At 36.0% G+C, this 20,733-nt stretch overlaps 1 protein-coding gene across 1 annotated transcript in view; it reads right to left on the reverse strand.

Annotated features, from left to right (window-relative positions):
• Nucleotides 1-20,733, reverse strand: part of LOC139961385 (uncharacterized) — a 38,198-nt gene that overhangs the window by 10,585 nt on the left and 6,880 nt on the right. The window lies entirely within an intron of this gene.

Here is a 20,733-nt window from a genome sequence, read left to right on the forward strand (position 1 = left end):
CGTTGAAGCGGACTCCCGTGTAGGGGAATATGAGGGTCTCCCCCACCCCCCTACTCGAAAACAAATTGACGTCAACTGGTGCGTTCTAATGCATAATTAGACTTTACTAATTAGGTATATGTAATTAAGTCTAAACTCAAGGTTGTGATAATAACAGGTTTGTTTGTTTCATTTTTTCGGGTGTGGTGTTGCAAGAGAGGGAAGAGGGAGGGGGTACATCTAACCCCTGGATCCGCGGCTGAATTCCCACTTACAATAATACCATTTTTATATTTAACTTGTCAAGAATGGTATTGTTTGTTTATTATCAGTTATGCTGCTAACATTCAAATCGATCTGTTGTTTCTTTCATAACTTATCTCTAATAATAAACCTATCGTTAATTATTCTTGGCACTCACAATAAAGGCATTGAAAATTATTCATTGCCTGCTTCAAGTTACCAGTTACCAGTTATAAAGTAACATTTGTCATTTGTCTTAAAGAGTATAACAAGAAATAATATTGCATTTTGAGATTCACTTTTGCTTGACTTGTATAGGTTGCTTCGAACAATAAACCATCTTGGTTATACGTTGCTTCGTTAATCTGCTTTAATTATTTTTCTATATCAGTAATACCTGCATTGCAATCATAAGTGTGAAGTTTACCTCTGAAGACTGTGATGTTCACATTTCACGAGTTGTTCAGTTTTATTAAAATCAAACAGTCAATATATTTGTTCAAACTAGAACAGATAATTCAATGTTTGTAACTTTCTCTCGTAGCCTAAGTGCAAAAGAGAAATGTCAAACAAATTTAAGTTAATGCAAATGGCTGTAAACATCAGTGTTTAATTGCTTATTGAGAGAAAACAGGTTTTTGTTTCATCTCAAGGCTGGCGGAAGGGAGAGGTCTGCGCCAACGCAAAACAGATTAAAACATGTCCATAACAACAAAAATCCTGTATGAATCCTAAAATCCTGATCTCGTGAGGAGAAATATCCTTGATTATTCAACCCGCTAGGGAATGCGTTGGACTGTTGATGAAGGCAAATGAAAATAGGTTGATATGTTTTGAAACGGTATATGAGTTGGAAAATCGAAAATATATGACAGTGAGTGTTTTCTATTTCATTTCAAGTAACTTTCTAAGTTTGGTCGCCATCTTTACCAGTCCTCCCGAGCGATACACTATAAAACTTTGCAATTTGTTGTTACTGAAACACCCTCCTATAGTATTTTTTCACAGGTGAATGAGCACGTAAAAGGTACGGTATCGAATTCTCTATCTTAATTATAATTTTCCAATTCACTTCTCAATATTTCATCGCCTAGACAAATTTTCATTAGTACTTAACAAAAGCTGAACACTTAGAAATATTGCTTGGATATTATCTACATTTTTAATGTCAAAGTAACATCCGCATAGCATATTTCATATGACTAAGATATGACCCCCCCCCCCCATATTTTGTGAATGCATCTGGCAACAGTTAAGTGAATGATGTCATCAGGGCAATTGTGCTGAAAATGTCTTTATTTTTTTCTTTATAATATTCATCCATTATTATAAAAAATAACAGTTCTGCCAACGAGTCGGATTTTAAATGACATTAAAAGATCTCTTCTCATATTCCGTATGAACAAGAAAGCGATGCCATTAGCTATATTTCATTATGAAACATATTTTCAACTAAAAAGTGAACGCAATTATTATCGCTTTACAATGTATGTCATAACGTTATAGATCCTCTATTTAAAACAAAAAAGCAAGGTTTAAAAAAAAAATTGAAAACAAGAAAATGGTCTATGGTAAATTTAGGGTATGCTATAGTTACACCGCGAGAGATGTTTAATGTAGGGTATCTCGGTGAACCCTTGCGTAATGGAAACAAATTCAATCTTTATACAAAACGGATAAAAAAAACCGTAAAGAAAAATGACAAGAATATACAGAGGCATCGATTTGTGTTCAACAGAGTAAATTGTTTTATCTTCATCTGTGGGGAATAGTCAAGTTTCAATAAACTTGTCTCAGTAGAGCACATCTATACCGTTCATGAAATTAATAAGCTTGTTTAAATGCCAGAGACGAGGTATATATTGATGCTCACAGAATCTTAAATTAACGCTCGCTTGTGGAAAATTATTAACGGGTTATCGCTTAAAACATTGAAAGACATTGACATTGAAGGAAAGAAAAAACAGGAAGGCGATAAACTCTATAGTAAAATGATTTCTCGAGTTGTTATATAGTTGTCGGCGGTAAGCAAATGGATTGAGGGGACCTTTTTTTGACAGGGTCAGGAACGAGACGAGCGTGGGTGAAAAAATCAATATAACGAGGCACAATGTTCAATCTTATCTCAACAGAAAAAAATATTTATGGTGTAGTGCACCGTTTGTATGTATATATATATCAAAATAAACAATAATCCGATTATCCAATACTTCTGCTAATCTAACAGAACTTACTAAATCGATTTGAATTCACTGCCATGCCGACACTCTTCTCCTATATAATAAAGTTTCAGTGTCTGCTACCCCTTGTCACTTTCGGTGATCATGCACTGAAGAAGAGCATAGGCCTATAGTTATGCCCAAAAGCTCTGCAAAACCAAACATTGGCTGTTTACTTCCAATCACTCACTTAATTTAATTTTGTATCTTACTCGAGATCCAACATATCTCTCAATGCAGCTGCTGCTGCTGTTTTGCCATAGTCCTCATAGAACCGTCGGCATTCTCTTGTGTGCCTTTGCTCTTGCCACGGCCATCCCTCCATCTGTCCACTTCAATGCAGCATAGTTGTTTAAAAGTTTTTATATGTAATTGCTATCTATATTTCACTGTTTGTATATCTCACTTGATCCAACTATATCGCAAAAATGGAGAGCACCTTTGAAACTTTGAAAACTCTTTCAAAGTTGTACACTTCTTTGATAGCGACAGCTTTGCCAATTGGAAAGGCATTCTTAAGAAGGCTTCGCTTGAAGTAATGGATATGCAAATAAGTATTTGTACCATTGGTTACTGAATTCCTCCCTGGTCTCCCACCACTGGCAAATATCATTCAGAAAATAGTCACATATATACTTCAAAGCACCGATTATCTGAAATCAGTTTTCTCAGAACCACCTATCATTTCATTTACGACACCTAGAATCCCACGGGACATCCTAGTTCGGGCATCTATTCAAGATGACATCTCATCAGAGACAAAGAAAACAGAAAATACAGGATCATCGCCGGGGACACAAAATTGCAAGACGTGCTTATAATTACTTGTTGATTCCATACTGGGGCCTTTGAGAGCAACCAAACCACACGCACGTTCCGAATCCGTCTGAAAACATACCTCTCTCAAAATGTAATTTACTACATCTATACTGCAATATTTGCATCGTACAATACGTTGGAGAGTCGAAAACAATCACTCGATCCAAAATGTACGTGTTATTACCATTGACCAAAACGATTCTTGGACATACAAATATAGAAAAGGAAAAGGAAATTTCTGGACACTAAATTCCAGTAAAATGTTTATATTCTTCACCTTGTCTTGACTTTCACCTTGTCTTTGAGACTTCATCATAATATAGTACACAGTCTGGTGTATTCTCAGTTTATTAAGCTTTCCTCTTAATTTCTGTATTATTATGTCGACTAGAACCTGTTAAATTCGTTTGTTTCACTGCACATTTCAGTAGATTATCTTCATCATTTCTTTTGATCGCATCCGTTTTTAATTGCTACCTTAGGCAATTATTGAGAGAGAAACTTATAAACCTTGATTTACATCCGAAAACTACAGTCGCTTAAATAAAAACAAGATGGTTAATTATAGACGGAAAGGGAATCTAAATTTTGCTTTGATATGTAAAAATAATTGTCAGAAAGCCAAGTATAAAGAGTATAGGTCATTGATCTTTCCATGTAAGTACTAACAACTTATGAAAACGAAAATAATAATAATAATACATAAACAAAACAGGAAACGTGACAGTAAAGGGTTTAATTAAGCAAAACTATTCAATCTATATAAAGACAATATTATTATTTATTTCTCCCGTCTGTAATATATTTCAATATTTTATGGAATATATGGAATATATTGGGCAAAACACTTCTTTATAAGGAAGTAAATGTAAAAAAAAAACATTTTATGATACGAATTATTGTTAATGTTATTGAAACTTTAAAAACTTCTCAAAACCATGGATTTTATAGCAGCCCTTGATATGATTTAGGTATAGATTTATGAAATCAATTCCACTGGGTGCAAAAAAATCATATGGAAAATATTCATCAAAATTGAATTTCTTTGTGAAATCTCCGTAGTTCTTTTTGTATATATAGATGTTTCGTGAATTGTTCGAAAAGTGCTGAAAATATTCGAAAATTGTTTAATTTCTATGACGTCTTGAATAAAGCATAAACCTTTAGTTTTATGATTCTTTATCAACAACTTTATATCATTTCTTTATCATCCTCTCGTTTTATATTTTTTAAATATGACTTCGTTGTACTATGAAATATGCGTTGTCTTAGGCGAAGAGCAAATCTGCTTGTTTCTGATTACATATCAATATTAACCCCGTCTTTTTCACCGACGCTCTCATCCCTTTCTACCCCTTTTCGAACTGCAATATCTCTGAATCAAAGTTGATTTGAAATTCAAATAAACTCAGGGGTGACCAATCTTCTCGCTAACTTCGTTAATGAAAAAATAACTCGCAAAACCCAGTAGAAATGAGAAGAACAACTGATGTTGAATCACCGCCCAAAGGAAACCAGGCTATGATGAAAATTTTGCAATAAAGATCGAGTTAATTCTGTCAAAACCAACCAAGGATTCGTTAATCATTACATCAGAGTTCATTCCAACGATATGGGTTTTAACTGCGTCATGGGTAGATAGTATAGGCAGTGAAGGGTTGTTCTGCTCAATTCTATTGATAATAGGGAAACAAAATCGACCAAAAATAAGAACGAGTTATTAATCAAGATTTTGCTTTTAAAAGATACCGAAATCAACTGGTTGTGATGACCACACGATGTTAAACTAGAGAGACAAGTTTACACGCATGCGCAGATCATGTCTAACGTAGTACACTGTGTTGCACCTTTTATTAAATGAACTCCAAATACCGTGTCCCCTCTTTTTTCATCTGACAGCCTGCAAAATATCCAATGGTTAACAGGATCTTTTTTTTTTAATTTTAAACCATATTTTGTATCGACATTTTCGTCTTTGATTTGGGATGGTGTAAATATGTCGGATAAAGGGAGGCGTGACTTTTTAAACAATCTTGGAGAATATTTTCAATTTTTGTGTAGCCTAATAAACAATCGACTAAGACCAACAGCTATTATGACTGATATATTTACATTTAGTCTTCTTTCATGTTATAGTTAATATGTTTTCCCCGGGATTATGAAACCACCAGAACCTCATTTAAAGTTAACACCTATCCATGTGACGATGATCGTACGTGGATGAACATCGGTTTATATCTGTATATATTAAGCCTTTTGTTTTCGTGTTATAACTGTCTCACCGACTCCCGTTTCCGGGAACACCAATTAATGTCCGCATCCCACGGATCATGGTGTGTACTTCAGCATTTGACCACTTTCTCAAATACAGAGGCAGGTGAAAGCGCTTCAGCCATCCGTCAGTTCTATGGTGAGCGAAGTTATTTTTCGAAACCCGTTAAAAGGAACAGACCCCGACCCCACTACCAAATTCCACGGCGGAAGAATCCGCTCAACAATTTTGCCAAAAGCAGACATTTTGTAAGAACTCATTAGCTACTGTGAAAACAGTTAAAGGATTTTCAGTCCCAGGTTTAAGCTTAGCCTCGCAAATTCAGTGTAAGTTAATGAGGGTAAAAAACTAAATAAATAAAGCTTAATTAGATGGATAGAAAATAAATTTGGCTGATTAAATGCCATCATTATTGAATAGACTTATATATAAAGAAATAAACAGAATGATCTTATGTCTCCGTGGGTACGATTGATATTAATATTAAGATTAACATATTACATTTACATTACCAGTCTGTGAGTTTGTTGAGCAGTCTTGTGATATCTGATGACGTCTGAGATTGAAACAAACAGCTCTATTTACAGTTTTAATGGAACTTAAATCGTTCATATTAAATACCATGCGTATAATAACATATCATAGGGGAATTATTTTTCTTTGAAATATCATTTTTCTCTATTTTATTCTAAATTCAAGATTGTTTGTTTCTCACTTTCTAGGTAGAACTAATTATCGATCTTGACATTTTACCCAAAAATATGGGAATATTATAAATAGCCAAGTAATCGAAATTGAACTGATTTCGTAATATCTAAATCGTGTTCATCGGAAATGAAGTCAGTTAAATTGATTGGTTGAAGAAGACATTTGAAAATAAGTAAAATACTGTGAAAAGGATTTGAAAGAAAAAAGTCCACCTACGTAAAAGACAAAAAGAAACAAATCATATCCAGTTACGTCAATTAGAGAATTCATGCTTACTACATGTGCCCTAAATACTTTCAAATGTATTTTGTTTTAAATGCAAGTATAATTTAGAAGAAATAATAACCAATGAGAATAACATAATATAAATGACGGCTTAGATCTATTGTCTTTAGCGCTCCCTTACTTTGCAACCTATATCACAAATCGATCGATTAATCGATATCAAATACCATCCTGATGTATTATTAAGACTATTTATCATATGATATGTATTTTTATTTCTATTTGTATCATCAAATATGCAATTAAGTCTGTATATTCTTACAAATTTTTGATCAATCAATACAGCGATAACCTTATATCACTAGTCCCATTTAATGTGATTTCTTTGCTATGTGACACATTTCTTGTCATTTTTTATGCCATTTGTTTACGAATATGAAGCATGATAAGCGTTAGTGTTTATTTTGAGGAAAAAAAACGGTCTTCTGTTAATAGCATAGTTAAACAAAAAATTGCCCCCTTTGTGACGTCACTACATATTAACCGATAATTAAGGAGAAAATACAATTTCTCTACTTTTCTCGCCCCACACTTCTCCTCCTACCCACCCCCATTCATTGGAAATTATTCTCTATGAGGTCATAGGTCTAACATTTTTGAAAACATGTAGAGGGCAGTCTTCAAGCGCAAGTCATCCCCGACTGTTTGACATTTCAAGCTGTCTTAAGTTGAAGCCTAATGACCTTATCATTCACCCCCCAACCCCCTGGTATTTTGGAAACACTCAACAAATTGAATCATAACCGTCAAACCCTCTAGAGCCTTTAAATATATAGTTTTTGCTGAAGAGAAATCCATAAAACTACAAAATTTGCTGAACATTGCACCCGCAAAAGAGTGGAAAATCGCATGTAGCGTTTTATCTTTCACTGTCATAGGTGAAGAAAACAAAGATTGGGTGGAATTGAATTATATCAATTTGCACCTGTCGTGTTATATACATGTGTTCTTCATCAGTGAAGATTCGAAGCTGTTTATTTGATCAATTACGATTTGATACTGACTCGAAATATCTCTTCTCTCAAATGGTTTTAGCTGTCATCTTAAAAGAATTATTCAAATCCGTTTTTTGTGTGTTTTTGTGTGTGTGGACTTTGTTTCTATGATTAAATCTCTCTATCTGTTGACAATAGAATGCTTTCAAATTTGAATAAATTATGTACAGATGGATGGCTTTTAATGATTGAAAACATTCCCCCTTCATAGTGAAAGCATGTAAATTTCTAACGATTTAAATATTTAAAACTAAGTTTATTATTATTTCTCTTTAATGTCATCAGATGTGTCTTGTTCTTCTGGAACACACACATCAAGCTGTAAAAACATACACCACTTTAATTCTGTCACTAAGACACATTAACCTTTTGGAAGTGACGTCATAGTTACGTCACATGTAAGTCGAGAGACAAAGCCTCCATGCGATTAATATTCTGATAAAATCGGCATAATTGAAGTATACAGTCGCATACCTTAATAGCACATCCAAATAATCAGCATTTTTATAAATAATAGAAAAGAAAATGTGATTGCATTTTCATATACTTTAGAATTGTTCCTGTTCTTGTTGCCTAAATTTTGCAGTCAAATAATATGATGTTCAGTTGGTAATATAGCAATTCGACCAAAGCAAAACGACTACTCTATAATTAATCGATAACATAGCAACATAAACCCGGATGTTTATACATACATATATATTCTATGTATATTTGTTGCTATGACAGTACGCACATGCCAACACAGCTTTATATTACCTTGTATACTATGCTTTGTATCTGTACGTTTCTTGAAAGGAATACAAATGTAAAAATGATTTAAATACAGAGCTCATAGTGAAATTAAGCCCACTGTTTCAGCCTATATTTACTTTTTCTTTCCCGTTGATTAGACATACAATGTTGAAATGTTATTTTGAAGGTAATCTGTGATGTCATACTGTGTTCAAATGGGCGATTACAAAAATTGTAGGATGCTTTTATAACCTTGGCAAGTATAATACGAGTACGTGACCGTGACGTGATGTTATTCTATATTGGGAAGATATGATTAAAATTAAACAATGATTTCAATTATGGATGAGTTCGTTATCGAGAAGGAATTACATTAAAGTGACACACAATACAAAACATAGACAGTTGACCACGTGGTTGTCCAAGTATGACGTCACAAATGATTGCACAATTTACTTTTACCGAACAAAATGAATACATTCTCAAAAGATTATATCTCAGTAAACGGAGCAAGGTCTCAATATGGGAGTTGACCCGTTGTGTTTATACTCTTCGTGTTTTCCTTCTAATTGTTACTGTTTGATGATATTACTGATGACAAAAAAAGTGTCGCCATTCTAGTCATTTCCTTGATTGCATCAACTCGAAGATTAAAAAACATTTTAAAAGGATTCGTTAGCTTCGTAGATTGGAATTACATTTAGGAGCGGGGTGTGAGTGAGGGGGGGTAGCTTGCTTTCACCAACAAAGGGACTTCATAAATTGATGCATCAATGCACTTATTCCGTATACTGGTTACCTGAGGTACCGGTAATAACATGTGGCGGGCAGAAAACACACACGGTCTTATATCAGAAATTCATATACATGCGTCATCCGTTCACAGTACACTGTTACTCATTCGCATGTTATATCACCATTCTGGATATGATTGCTGCGACCAATAGGGACTGGTATGCACAGAAATGACTATATTAAATACCAAATCAATACTAAATTTTTTAGTCTACAGCCAAATTATATACAAGTATCACAAAGTTGGACAAATATGGGTGAGGGGGGGGGGGGGAGGGGGCAGTAATCTGACTGAAAAACAACATATTTGTTCCACAAACAAAGCCACATGATCATAGTTCAAATTGATGTTGATTCAAATCATTCTTATGGTAACACTGGTTATTGATTATTAGAACAACGTGGATTAGTTGTAAATGTCGTACTATTACAAAAGGATAAAAAACAGCCTGAAACGTCACAATATTCTCAAAGCGCACTCTCCATTCGAAAATAATGCTACGCCGCATGTTCACTTGACGCAACTTCGTCATGGTCGCACGGCAATGGTCTCGACTTCAGTGGACTGGAGTTGGAAGTGGATCATGCTGTTTGGTCTTTTTTTTTTTTTGCAGAGGCTCTATCTTGGGTGAGTTTTCTTTGAAATGGTGCCAAAACACACAAATAAGTGTGGAGTGTGGGCGGAATAAAAAAAAGCATCTCTCACCGGGAGGGACATTACGTCAAAGAAAATCCACGCTTTTCATTGGCTAATTTAGCTCTTTATAACAGTGCTAAATATAAGAAATCCCTATGGGTTCTCCAGAAGTGAGAAGCATCACGTTTTCTTGTTTCGATTACCGTTCCCTAAGATCACGTGTGTTGGCTAAGCAGAACAATCATTATCGTTGAAAACTAGACCATAAAGTAAGCCTTTACATGCAGGGCTGAGCCAAGTAGCTTTATTAGCTAATTTGTGTGTGACGTTGAAAGGAGAAAGTTGTTAACCCCATACCCCCCCCCCCCCCACCGCCCACACACACACCCTTGATTAGCGCATTTGTTCGCAAAATAACCGATAAAAACTGTCTAATCAAAGTTGAAACAAAAGGAAGGTAGTATACACGTTAGTAAATTGATGCCTTACTAGAATACATGTATTTCATTTTTCTCATATTTAGAACTTGGTGAACCTTTACCTTCCAAATCACCAAGCTGTGGCTCTAATCAGCTTATTTACACATAATATCACAATAATTGATATCTTTACGGTTGAGTATTTTTAAGTTCGTAGATATAGTCACAGATATCATGTAAAATTCGTCACCGATATCATCTCTTTGCGATATACTTTAACGGAAAGAAAGAAAAAATTAATATTTCTCAATTTAAGAAAAAGAGAGCATTGCATATGACCTTTACCACTCAGCAGTATCAATTATTTTCTAGTCTGTCTGTAAATGGGAAATGAAATAATAACTTATGAAAGATAATATTCTGTTACTGTTTCTGTTCTGAACTGAATCCTCCACGCGCTTGCAGGCATAGCCTGCATAATTTTTTTCATTTGTCGTCCGAAATTCGTGAAGTTTTGTGACATTTTCGTTGCTATATAGGCTACAGTGAGAAAACTAGACTGTATTTTTCTTGCGGCATCTATGATCATAACATAGTGAAAAGGCAAAACGCATTTTGAATTTACTATCTTGCAAGATTAAGGTTATCAACCGACCCCATATTCCAGGAAGTAGGTTTGGTGGTCAAAATATTTGACTATTATCGACAAATCTACCGCCGTAGACGTAACATGTATGACACGAAATAGTTCTTAAAATTTAAAATAGTGTGAGTTTCACGTGTGAGTTTCATCGTGATGTATTCTCCGTATTGACGAAGACAGACCATTTGGATTCCAATTTGACGGATCGATGTTTCAGATATCATTACCACCTCCCACCTTATTACAGCGGATTATACAGACTTAAAGCAGCTACATGTTTGTATTTAAAGCCTACACACTATTTGTACAATGCGAAACAATACGACACTATGCGATACAATGAAAAAAAATCTGTGTTCACAGTTTATGCGATAAATTTATGAGATAAATGTGTCTTCGACGGAATTTCTTATAGTGTAGGGTATATATAGGCCTATTACCTATACACTTCGCCGATATACAAGGCACCGTGCCGGCAACGTTACAAGGTGTGTTGAACATCTTGAATGAAATTGAAGTTGCCTAGTCGCTTTGCTCTTTTTAAGGGCCAAACTTATAGAAAGGGCAGACTGATATAGGTTCAACCTATATATTTATATTTAAGATTGGATTGTAACTTTGTTTATCGATTAGTCTGACGTCATGACCAGAAACAACGAACGATCTAACTTTAGGCTATATACATGGAAATAACTATCAGATGAAGTTACAATGTTGTTAATCCCTCCCCCTTCCTTTCATAAATGCAACATGATTGTAAGGATTTTTCCCGCCCCCTCTCCTTTTTTGTCATTCTAGCGTAAGCCGAAGCCATAAGGCTACATTGGTTAGTAAATAAGACTCAATCGACAAACCGACCACCAGAGGCTTATAAGCCTAGTGGCAGCCACCACCCCCAACCCCACTCCCCCTTCTCATACGAGATGTATGTTCTTTTCAGAAGAGCGTATGCGGGTGTTAAATCTGCGATATAGCTAGCTGTCTAATACTTATAGCCTACAAATTAAAAGATACAGTCTAGATTGATGTACTATTTCACCAATGTATCCTTTATTTTTTACCCTTTTTATTCAACAAATAAATAGTTTACCCTCAATTAATCATTTATGTATCATTTTCATCATACAATAACAGAACCGAGAGTGGGCCAAACGCGACGTTCATAAAAGCTTTACATACGCTGAGCAAAGAAAGTATTAGTCTTTGCTTTACTTTAACTGTTCACTGTCTGTGACATTTGCTTTTACATAAATTACTAGGGCATAGACATTTTCATGCATTTACTTGAAGTTTACTAAAATCTGGGTTTACACTTTTTTCGCTTTGTAAAAACTTGTAACACGTTACCTTCAAATGTTCTTAATGGATCAGATGAAAATTGATTTTACGACTGGCATTTTGATAACAAATCTAGGCTTATGATTTTCCATTCCAAGTAGTTTTACTTTTAATTCTTGTTATATGACCTTGGTTGGAATTGTTCATGTTAATATGTGGACAAAACGGTCGGTTCTATTTTCTTTCTTTTTGCATTTAATGAAAGGAAGTGAACGGCTGGGTAAGTTTGTCATTAAATTCTTGTTATCTCCATGTTAGAAGCTGTTTTCATTCCATAGATTTCAATTTGGTGGACCATATAGTTAACCTTGCACTTGGCTGCATGGTAACTAAGGAAATTGAAGCTAGCAAACAATATATCGTCACGACCTTCAACCACATTGAACAGGACTGACTTCCACGTTCTTAATTATTTACTGCCAACAATGTACGATCGTCCATATATATATATATATGTATATATATATATATATATATACATATATATTTATATAAAGATATACCAGAGTATTATACATAAAATTAAACGTTGTAACCATGAGATGAGAAATACTCGCAGAGGTAAAATTAAAAAAAGTGTCCTGTTATATTCAATGAGTAAAACAGGCTTGCGGCTGTAGCATCCAACGTTTGGGAGTTCTGAGTGGTTCATTTCCGGTTTTAAGATTATGAAATAAACAAGCGTATTGATTACAGCTTAGGCTAGCCATGCTCTTTCATAAAATATACCACATAACAAACACATTAACACGACAAACAGGTGATGTTTTTGACGGCGGTTTATAGTAAAGCCATTGAACTCAAGAAAGGTAGTTTTATGCAATTATATAGATTCCAACTTCAGAGCGACATACTTTCGCCTGCCAGGCAGAAACCCCTTAACGTCAACTGATAAATAAAAACTAAAATACACGTTATTCAAGTATGAAGAATCTTACAAAATCTTTCCTAAACAAGTCAAAGCCATAAAACGTAGTTTATACTATAAAATACTATATAACAAGTTCATGTAATGCACCTTGAATATATTTCAGTGTTTAAGATTTGTTTTGTGTTACCGGGAAAGAAAATGTGATTTATTAATAATAAAGAAGAAACTCAAGAGCGTGCCGATTAACAGGGCCTCGTGCAAAAAAAAAAAAAAAAGGATGCAAACTTTTGGATATCAGTTTATGATCATATATCATTTACATAACTGGCATTTTAAAAACTATATTACATCGTGTAAATTGAAGGCAGCACCGAAATGAAAATATTGCCCCAGTGTATCAGCAATATACAATATACAATATACTATACTATATATATATATATATATATAATACTTTAAAAAAGCGGTTAATGCAATTAAGTTAGAAATGTGGATAGAGTTTCAAGGTGAATGACCAAAAATAATTGAGTGAGTTTGTTTTAAAATTGCCTGGATATAATAATAATGAGGCAGTTATTTTATGATAAGGTAATTATTATTTTTTTATAATGATAATAATAATGAGGCAGTTACTTTTATCATAATGATAATAATCAGGCAGTTATTTTTACGACGCTTAAGTGACCACGAATGTTGGAGAAGCCCGCAAGAGTTTATGGATTACAACTTTCACGTCGGGTGGCTTCAAATTCAACATTTTATCTCAAATTTGGAGTCTTTTCAATATAGGGAATTATTTCAGATGGGAAAACAATATAATGCTCTTGAATGGAAAGCCCACCTTACCGGCCGAGGATCGAACCCAATTGGCGTAGCCAGCGGGGGAGGGGGATTAGGGGCCAGAGTTCCCCCACAAACATTGGGTACGATGGATGAACCCCGAACCTCCCGATTGCTAAGCCTCATTACTTCAAATGCCACCGCCTTTATCCACTCGACCACAACACCGGTATGATACTAAGGAACGTGTAATACTTATTTAATACTATATAAAATCAAGAATAGAAGAAAGGGACAAAAGGGGAAGCAGAAACAGCAAACAAATAATGAAGTATGGAAAACAATGAGGACGATATACCCCCCCTCCCAACCCCTCCCTTCTTTCTCTTAACAGTTGGCCCCTGGAACTTCACCGTGGCCAATCATCTTATTATGTATTTGTTTAATCTTTCGTTTATATCCGTTGTTTACGTTTCCATGTGACTTACGTTATCATCAATAATTGGTTTCAAATGATCATATTAGTTTTCATACCCCGTTTGAAATAACCCAAAGGTTACTTTAAACTATTCATTAAAAAATGGGAACTTACTATGTTTTTCACTATAGTGCGCAGGGACCATGTATCACCCCCTCCCCCCCCCCCCCCGTTTACCGTCTCTGATTGCATGCGACTGTAACATATTTCTTCAGAGTAACCGAAAGTTATAATTCAACAGAAATTCCGCTTTATCTAAAACCGTCTAGCCATGTACAACGACGGCGAAAAGTAAATTATTTATTCACGCTACGTTGCGCATGATCTGTGGTCTATCAGCCCAGTTTGGCTGAAGGTACATTACTTGGCCAAGTGACCGTTTTCTAAATATTTGCATCACTAAAACAGAACGACAGCACCAGTTTTGTTGGCGATAATAACAACAATCATTATAACACATTATCGAGTTATCGAAGCGTAAACTTGAAGACATTTCTTACGCGATTTTCATGGGTTTGTGGAGTGAGAAGAGGATGTTATCGCTTGTGAATTGAGGCGTTGAAATCTTCATTATGGAAGATAAATATTGAGATACACACCAGCTGAGGTGGTTGTCAGTTAATGGTCGATTGGTATCGTTCAGTGTAATGATAAACTATGAGTATAATGCATAGGATGAATACTAATTCCAAACATGAATATTGAGATACACACCAGCTGAGGTGGTTGTCAGTTAATGGTCGATTGATATTGTTCAGTGTAATTATAAACTATGAGTATAATGCATAGGATGAATACTAATTCCACACATGAATATTGAGATACACACCAGCTGAGGTGGTTGTCAGTTAATGGTCGATTGATATTGTTCAGTGTAATTATAAACTATGAGTATAATGCATAGGATGAATACTAATTCCAAACATGAATATTGAGATACACACCAGCTGAGGTGGTTGTCAGTTAATGGTCGATTGGTATCGTTCAGTGTAATGATAAAATATGTGTATAATGCATATGATGAATAATAATTCCAAAACATGAATATTGAGATACACACTGGGTGGGTGTCTGTTATTGGTCGATTGGTGTTGTTGAGTGTAATGGTAAACTATATGTATAATTCATAGGATGAATACTAATTCCAAACATGAATATTCATCTACTTGAGAGTAACAGTCTTCTATAATAATTGAAAGCCTAGGACGGCCTTGAATATGACATGGTTAGCTGGATTAAGCTAATTTTACCGCCCCCCCCCCCCCTTGCCAAGCGCTCACCCGGAATAAAAAGAACCGTTTTTACCAAACTTTTATTCCTAAGTAAATTGACACAAAATTGTTCTTGCAAGTCTGGCCTATACATCATAGCTATACCACAATGTATAACAACGCATAACAAACACGCATACATGTTGACGTAGTTAATTGCTCTCGCTTTAGCTGGACCGCAGTGAGACTTTTCACGCTATTTTAGTTAAAGTCCTGAAAATTTACAACGACTGTACTATGTACCTATTTAGACGAGCTTTACCGTGGTTCAAATTTGACTACGTGAGGCAACAAAAATATGTAATTGCCATAAATTTTTCCAACATGACATTGAGATGAAAAATTTCAGACGCCAAATAATAATTGAGTATAAGTTAATAGAGAGACACCAGAGGTAATAAATTTTGAATGTATCTGATAAAAATTAACCTTTGGTACGGAAGAGCCCTAGATGTGATAAATTTGAAGGTTATTAAATAAAAAAGGAAGCGGAGGAAGATTAGGATAGATATTATCGATGTAATGTGTAATTTATATATCTCTTTTGCACGCCCCAATTAAAACAATCTTACTTCAAGTTTAATTCTTTTTTACGATATACCGTATTTGGTATAAGATGCATGTCTTGACTGGGCTGGTATATAAAGAGTGTCAAACGTGTAGTTATTTATTGCTCTGTACACAGAGCAGTTTGAAGGATCAAAATGATGGCGAATGGGAAATCCTTGGTGGAAACTGCTATACTCTGACATTGTTACATCTTAAATCAGTTCCCGGTTTTGCCGAATATACCCGAGTTCACATTTATAGCCTCTGTTAAATTAAAGTGGGAAGGGAGGGGAGGGGAGGGGAAGAGAGGGGAGGAACTAATCTCCTTGGTTTTGTCTTTTTTAATCATGGAATTGCTTTTTCAATTGATTTATACCTATCATCATAAAGCCTGTATGTTTTACCTAGACGGAGATGATATGGAGAGGAGGGGTGGAGTGGGGTGGGGGATTTTTTTTGGGGGGGGGTGGTATCCCAAATCAAAGTCAAGATTCATACGCCTGCAATAACGATTAATTGAAACATTCAAACATTCAAATTCAAACATTCAATTCCATTGAAAAGCCTTCCTTCATTGAACTATATACTGTGTTTAAATTCGTCATAACACGCATACACTGAATGCCTATATAAGTTTCGACAATGGGCGGCGGTAAAGGCACGCTAACGGGTCCACAACGGTCATTCTACAATACAAGTGCACGAAACAGCCAATCGCGTACAGTTTCTTCAGTTATGTGATATGTATGTCGACGCGTCTTCGTCTATAGCTTTTTTGAATTTATGACCCCGTTGGCGTGCCATAGACGTTTGTACTCATAACTAGTTTCTAAATAAAATAAAACTGTTAGCAAACTGCTTATCCACTAGAGAGCCTGTGTAATAGAATGTGTAAAAGTAAGTTGGCCTGACGTTTCGATCCTAGCAGGATCTTCTTCAGAGGCTAAAGGCCTCTGAAGAAGATCCTGCTAGGATCGAAACGTCAGGCCAACTTACTTTTACACATAACTAGTTTCTGTACGCGAGGTGAATACAATCTTCATTATGTAGTGAGGTGAACTATAGAAAGGATCGTAGACAGTGGCGTCGCCAAGGGGGGGGGGGGCAGGGGGGCACGTGCCCCCTGGAAAACCTAGTGCCTCCCCGAGTGCCCCCCATCTGAGATTTGGGTTGGTAAAAAAAAATATATATATTTTGTTATATTCAACTCCCGTCACCTGAGTTGGTTTTTCATAAGGACAAAGAAGCACAGTAATTCGTATTTTCTTCAAATGAGCTGCGAAAAAATGAAAAAGTTTATTCTTGAACGTCGGGTATCGAAGTCGTAACCCGCGCCATCACATCAGGTGTCGATATTTACATTGAATGTGTCAGTGCTCACGCCATACCAGCGGCTATACACGTCCGCTTCGCCGCCATACTCGATGTGTGATCAAACTTTGGATTGCATGGTGAGATCCCTGATAGGAGCCAATAACGATGCTGGAACCTGTTACATCTTAATAGATAATGGGAGAAAACGAGAAGGACAAGAAAGGAGTTAGGGGGTCATGCACACATTAATTCAACAAATGTAGGTTCTATTGATAGGGTTAGGCATAATATCGACATCATGTGGTTCATATCCTCTGCAAAATTCTGCGCGTTGTTAAAATCATAACCTAAAAAATAGCAATTTCTGGAGATATCTTCAGATCGAAGTTAGCATCAAATGTGGCACCATTTTGCATCTAGCAGGCGCGTATCCAGGGGGGCGTTGGGGGCGCGCGCCTCCCGGGTAAGAAAAAGAGGAGAGGAAAAAAAGAGAAGAAAAAAGGGAAAAAAGAGGGTGAAAAAAAGGAGGGAGAGGAAGGAAGGGAAAAGAAAAAGAAAAAGGAGAAAGGGAAGAGAAAGAGGAACAGTGACATCATTGCAGCGCTGATCCCTATTATACACATGGCCGGGTAACCGGTGACGGATCGAGGATTTGGGAAGAATTTAGACCAACAAATTAACTGTGTCTGAATTTTCGAAAAATTTTTGACCAACATTCTTCATCATACTGCCCTCTACTTGTGTAACTTTGACCGGTCTGTTAGGGGTTGGAGGAGGTTTTTCTATATTGGTTGTCCATAGATGACATTTTTGCAACATTATGGGTATGTTTTGAAGTGAGTTTATTCACGAGAAATGTGAATTTTCAAATTCTGAACAAATAATGGGCTGAAAACCTTGAAAAGTGGGGCTGTCGGGCATTGTGGGCCGCGACGTATAATCACCTACAAAAGCAATGATTCACAGGACATGCGATGAGGTCGAACATGATGTGTGACTGGTGAAAATCTTCAAAAAGGTTATGGATGGAAAACAAACTATTGGGAAATACTTGGTTCTCGGGCAAAAGTGTATATCTGGTTGGTCATTTTCAAGCCCGAGAAGTGCCGTTTCCGGTAATCTGGAGGGTATCAAAACCAGAAATTTTCTTGTACGCTGCGCGCCAACCGATGGTGGCGCTCCGCTTAGATAGTAATTCGCGCCCCCGGGTTAGAAAATCCTGGATACGCCCCTGTCTAGCCCATCCTCCGTATGCGAAAATTTTCAAAAGTGGGAGGGCACCACCTCCCCTTAGACCCCTCCCCCAGGACGGCGATCCGTATCCAACTAAGTGCCCCCCATCAAATGCTGGTGCCCCCCTGTGCCCCCCCAGACTGAAAAGTCTGGTGACGCCACTGATCGTAGAGAAATCGATTTTCCTTTCCCGTTAATTATTAACGTGTTCACGTGACATCATACAAACTGACAATAATGAAAAGAGACAAACTTTTTCTTTGTAGATTATCAGCTCAGTTGAAAAGTTTATTATTGGATAATATTCTATTCAGACCTGTAGAAAAATGGCAACTGACAACTACCTGTTCAGACTATAAGAGACTATAAAGATATTACGGCCATCTTACATAACTGGATGTAATGGCCTATGTCGGAGGCAATTTTGCCTGTAAATAACTTCATAATGAGAATTTGATAACAGGTGACACACGCGTTATTATGATTGTACGTTTATTGTCACCAGAGAACTATGGTGTCCGCACAAAATGACGCTAACAAACGCTGTCAGTAATTGGCATTTGTTTATAATATCTCACTATCCTGCTAGCTGTCGTTCTTTTCGTGTTCGTTAAAAATTGAATAAATCCACAGTTTTTTCTCAATTATTGAACGGTTTGCAGACAATTTCTAAAATGGCAAAAGGGAGAGAAAAAAAAAAGGCGGGAAAGAAAGAATAAAAGAATTGGAGAAAAATGTGCCGTAGGTTTTATATTCATTGTAGGCGTGGGTGAGGAAATGGTGTTCTGTGATCACGCGTTGCCGATAGGCTTCGACATAAACCGGATGTGTCGCACGTGTTCGAGACTATATGATACGACAGTTTAGTTCTATCGAGAATACTTTATTTCGCCGCTGATATTCTAAACATTGCAGACAGTCCCTTATGAAAGAAACCATAATAGTCTTTCAAACCGACGGTCTGTCTTGCATGATGACAAAATAATCATCTCTAAGGAGAAAACGACCCAGTGTAAGAACGAAAACAGGCGCCATTTTGAAAAATAGCAACTTGGTTTCAATAACGACGATCATGGATTTGCATCTTCTCCTTTTCCACGGAACATTTTAATATCAGTGAATCAGCCAGAGAAAACTTGCAGTTTCTTTCACAAAACGCCAGATGTCACGCAAAGATTCAAACACAATACATGACCATTAGTATTAAACAACTGCAATTTATCATTTAACGTTACTCTAAAAAAAAAAAGATTCTGTAATGTCAAAGCGAGATATATCTTACATAGTCGTAAATGCGTTTGCATCGATTATTTTTAACTGTCAGTCTATACGATAATTTGCGTGTGAGATATGAGATTACATATGCTTCATATGCTTCATATACCTTGCCTTGTATATACTACTGTGATTCACTGAACTACAAAGACAATTCAAGCCTAGGCAAGTCGTAACACGTTTTTTAAATTTATAATCGATAAAAAAATGATATGTAACAGACCCACCCAGCCACCATCTTTGCAATGTGAAGACGATGTTTGGTGAAATGATCATCAGTTGCAAACGTACCAAATCATATATCATTAAGTATGTGTACATGCGCATTACAGTTTGGTGTGTACGATACATAATGCAGTATGTCTTTAGCAAAGGAGTTAAGCGCCTTTGTAAATCTTGAACAAATCACTAAGTGCATGCGCAATACAAGAGCTACCGCGCGCAAGCAGGCTAACATCGGTAACATCGTGTTATGCGCAAACAAAATAAATAATAATAATAATAATAATTTATGTCTCTACGAGATCAATTCCATATTCATTCTTTACCGTTCATCTCTATAAATCAGGACACAAAACTTACTTTCTTGTCCTATTCATATTCAAAACAGGATTGAGCAATGGGAACGTTTTCACGAACGTTTCTTTCGTAGCAATGTCGAGTGACGTCACATATGTCATGTAACAACTACCGATAATAATTATGTGCGCTTCCCTGGACATTTGCGTGGAAATGCTCTTACATAATTATGTAAGTAAAATGCTCAATATTGTGACGAATAATTGAGACAATATATCAACAAGGCTTTCATTTAATAGGTCTATATATATCCCTGCAGAGTAATCATCATTAGGCTGCACTTGTGTAACGCGCAA

This window comes from Apostichopus japonicus, chromosome 20 (assembly GCF_037975245.1).
Source record: "Apostichopus japonicus isolate 1M-3 chromosome 20, ASM3797524v1, whole genome shotgun sequence".
Taxonomy (NCBI): Eukaryota; Metazoa; Echinodermata; class Holothuroidea; order Aspidochirotida; family Stichopodidae; genus Apostichopus; species Apostichopus japonicus.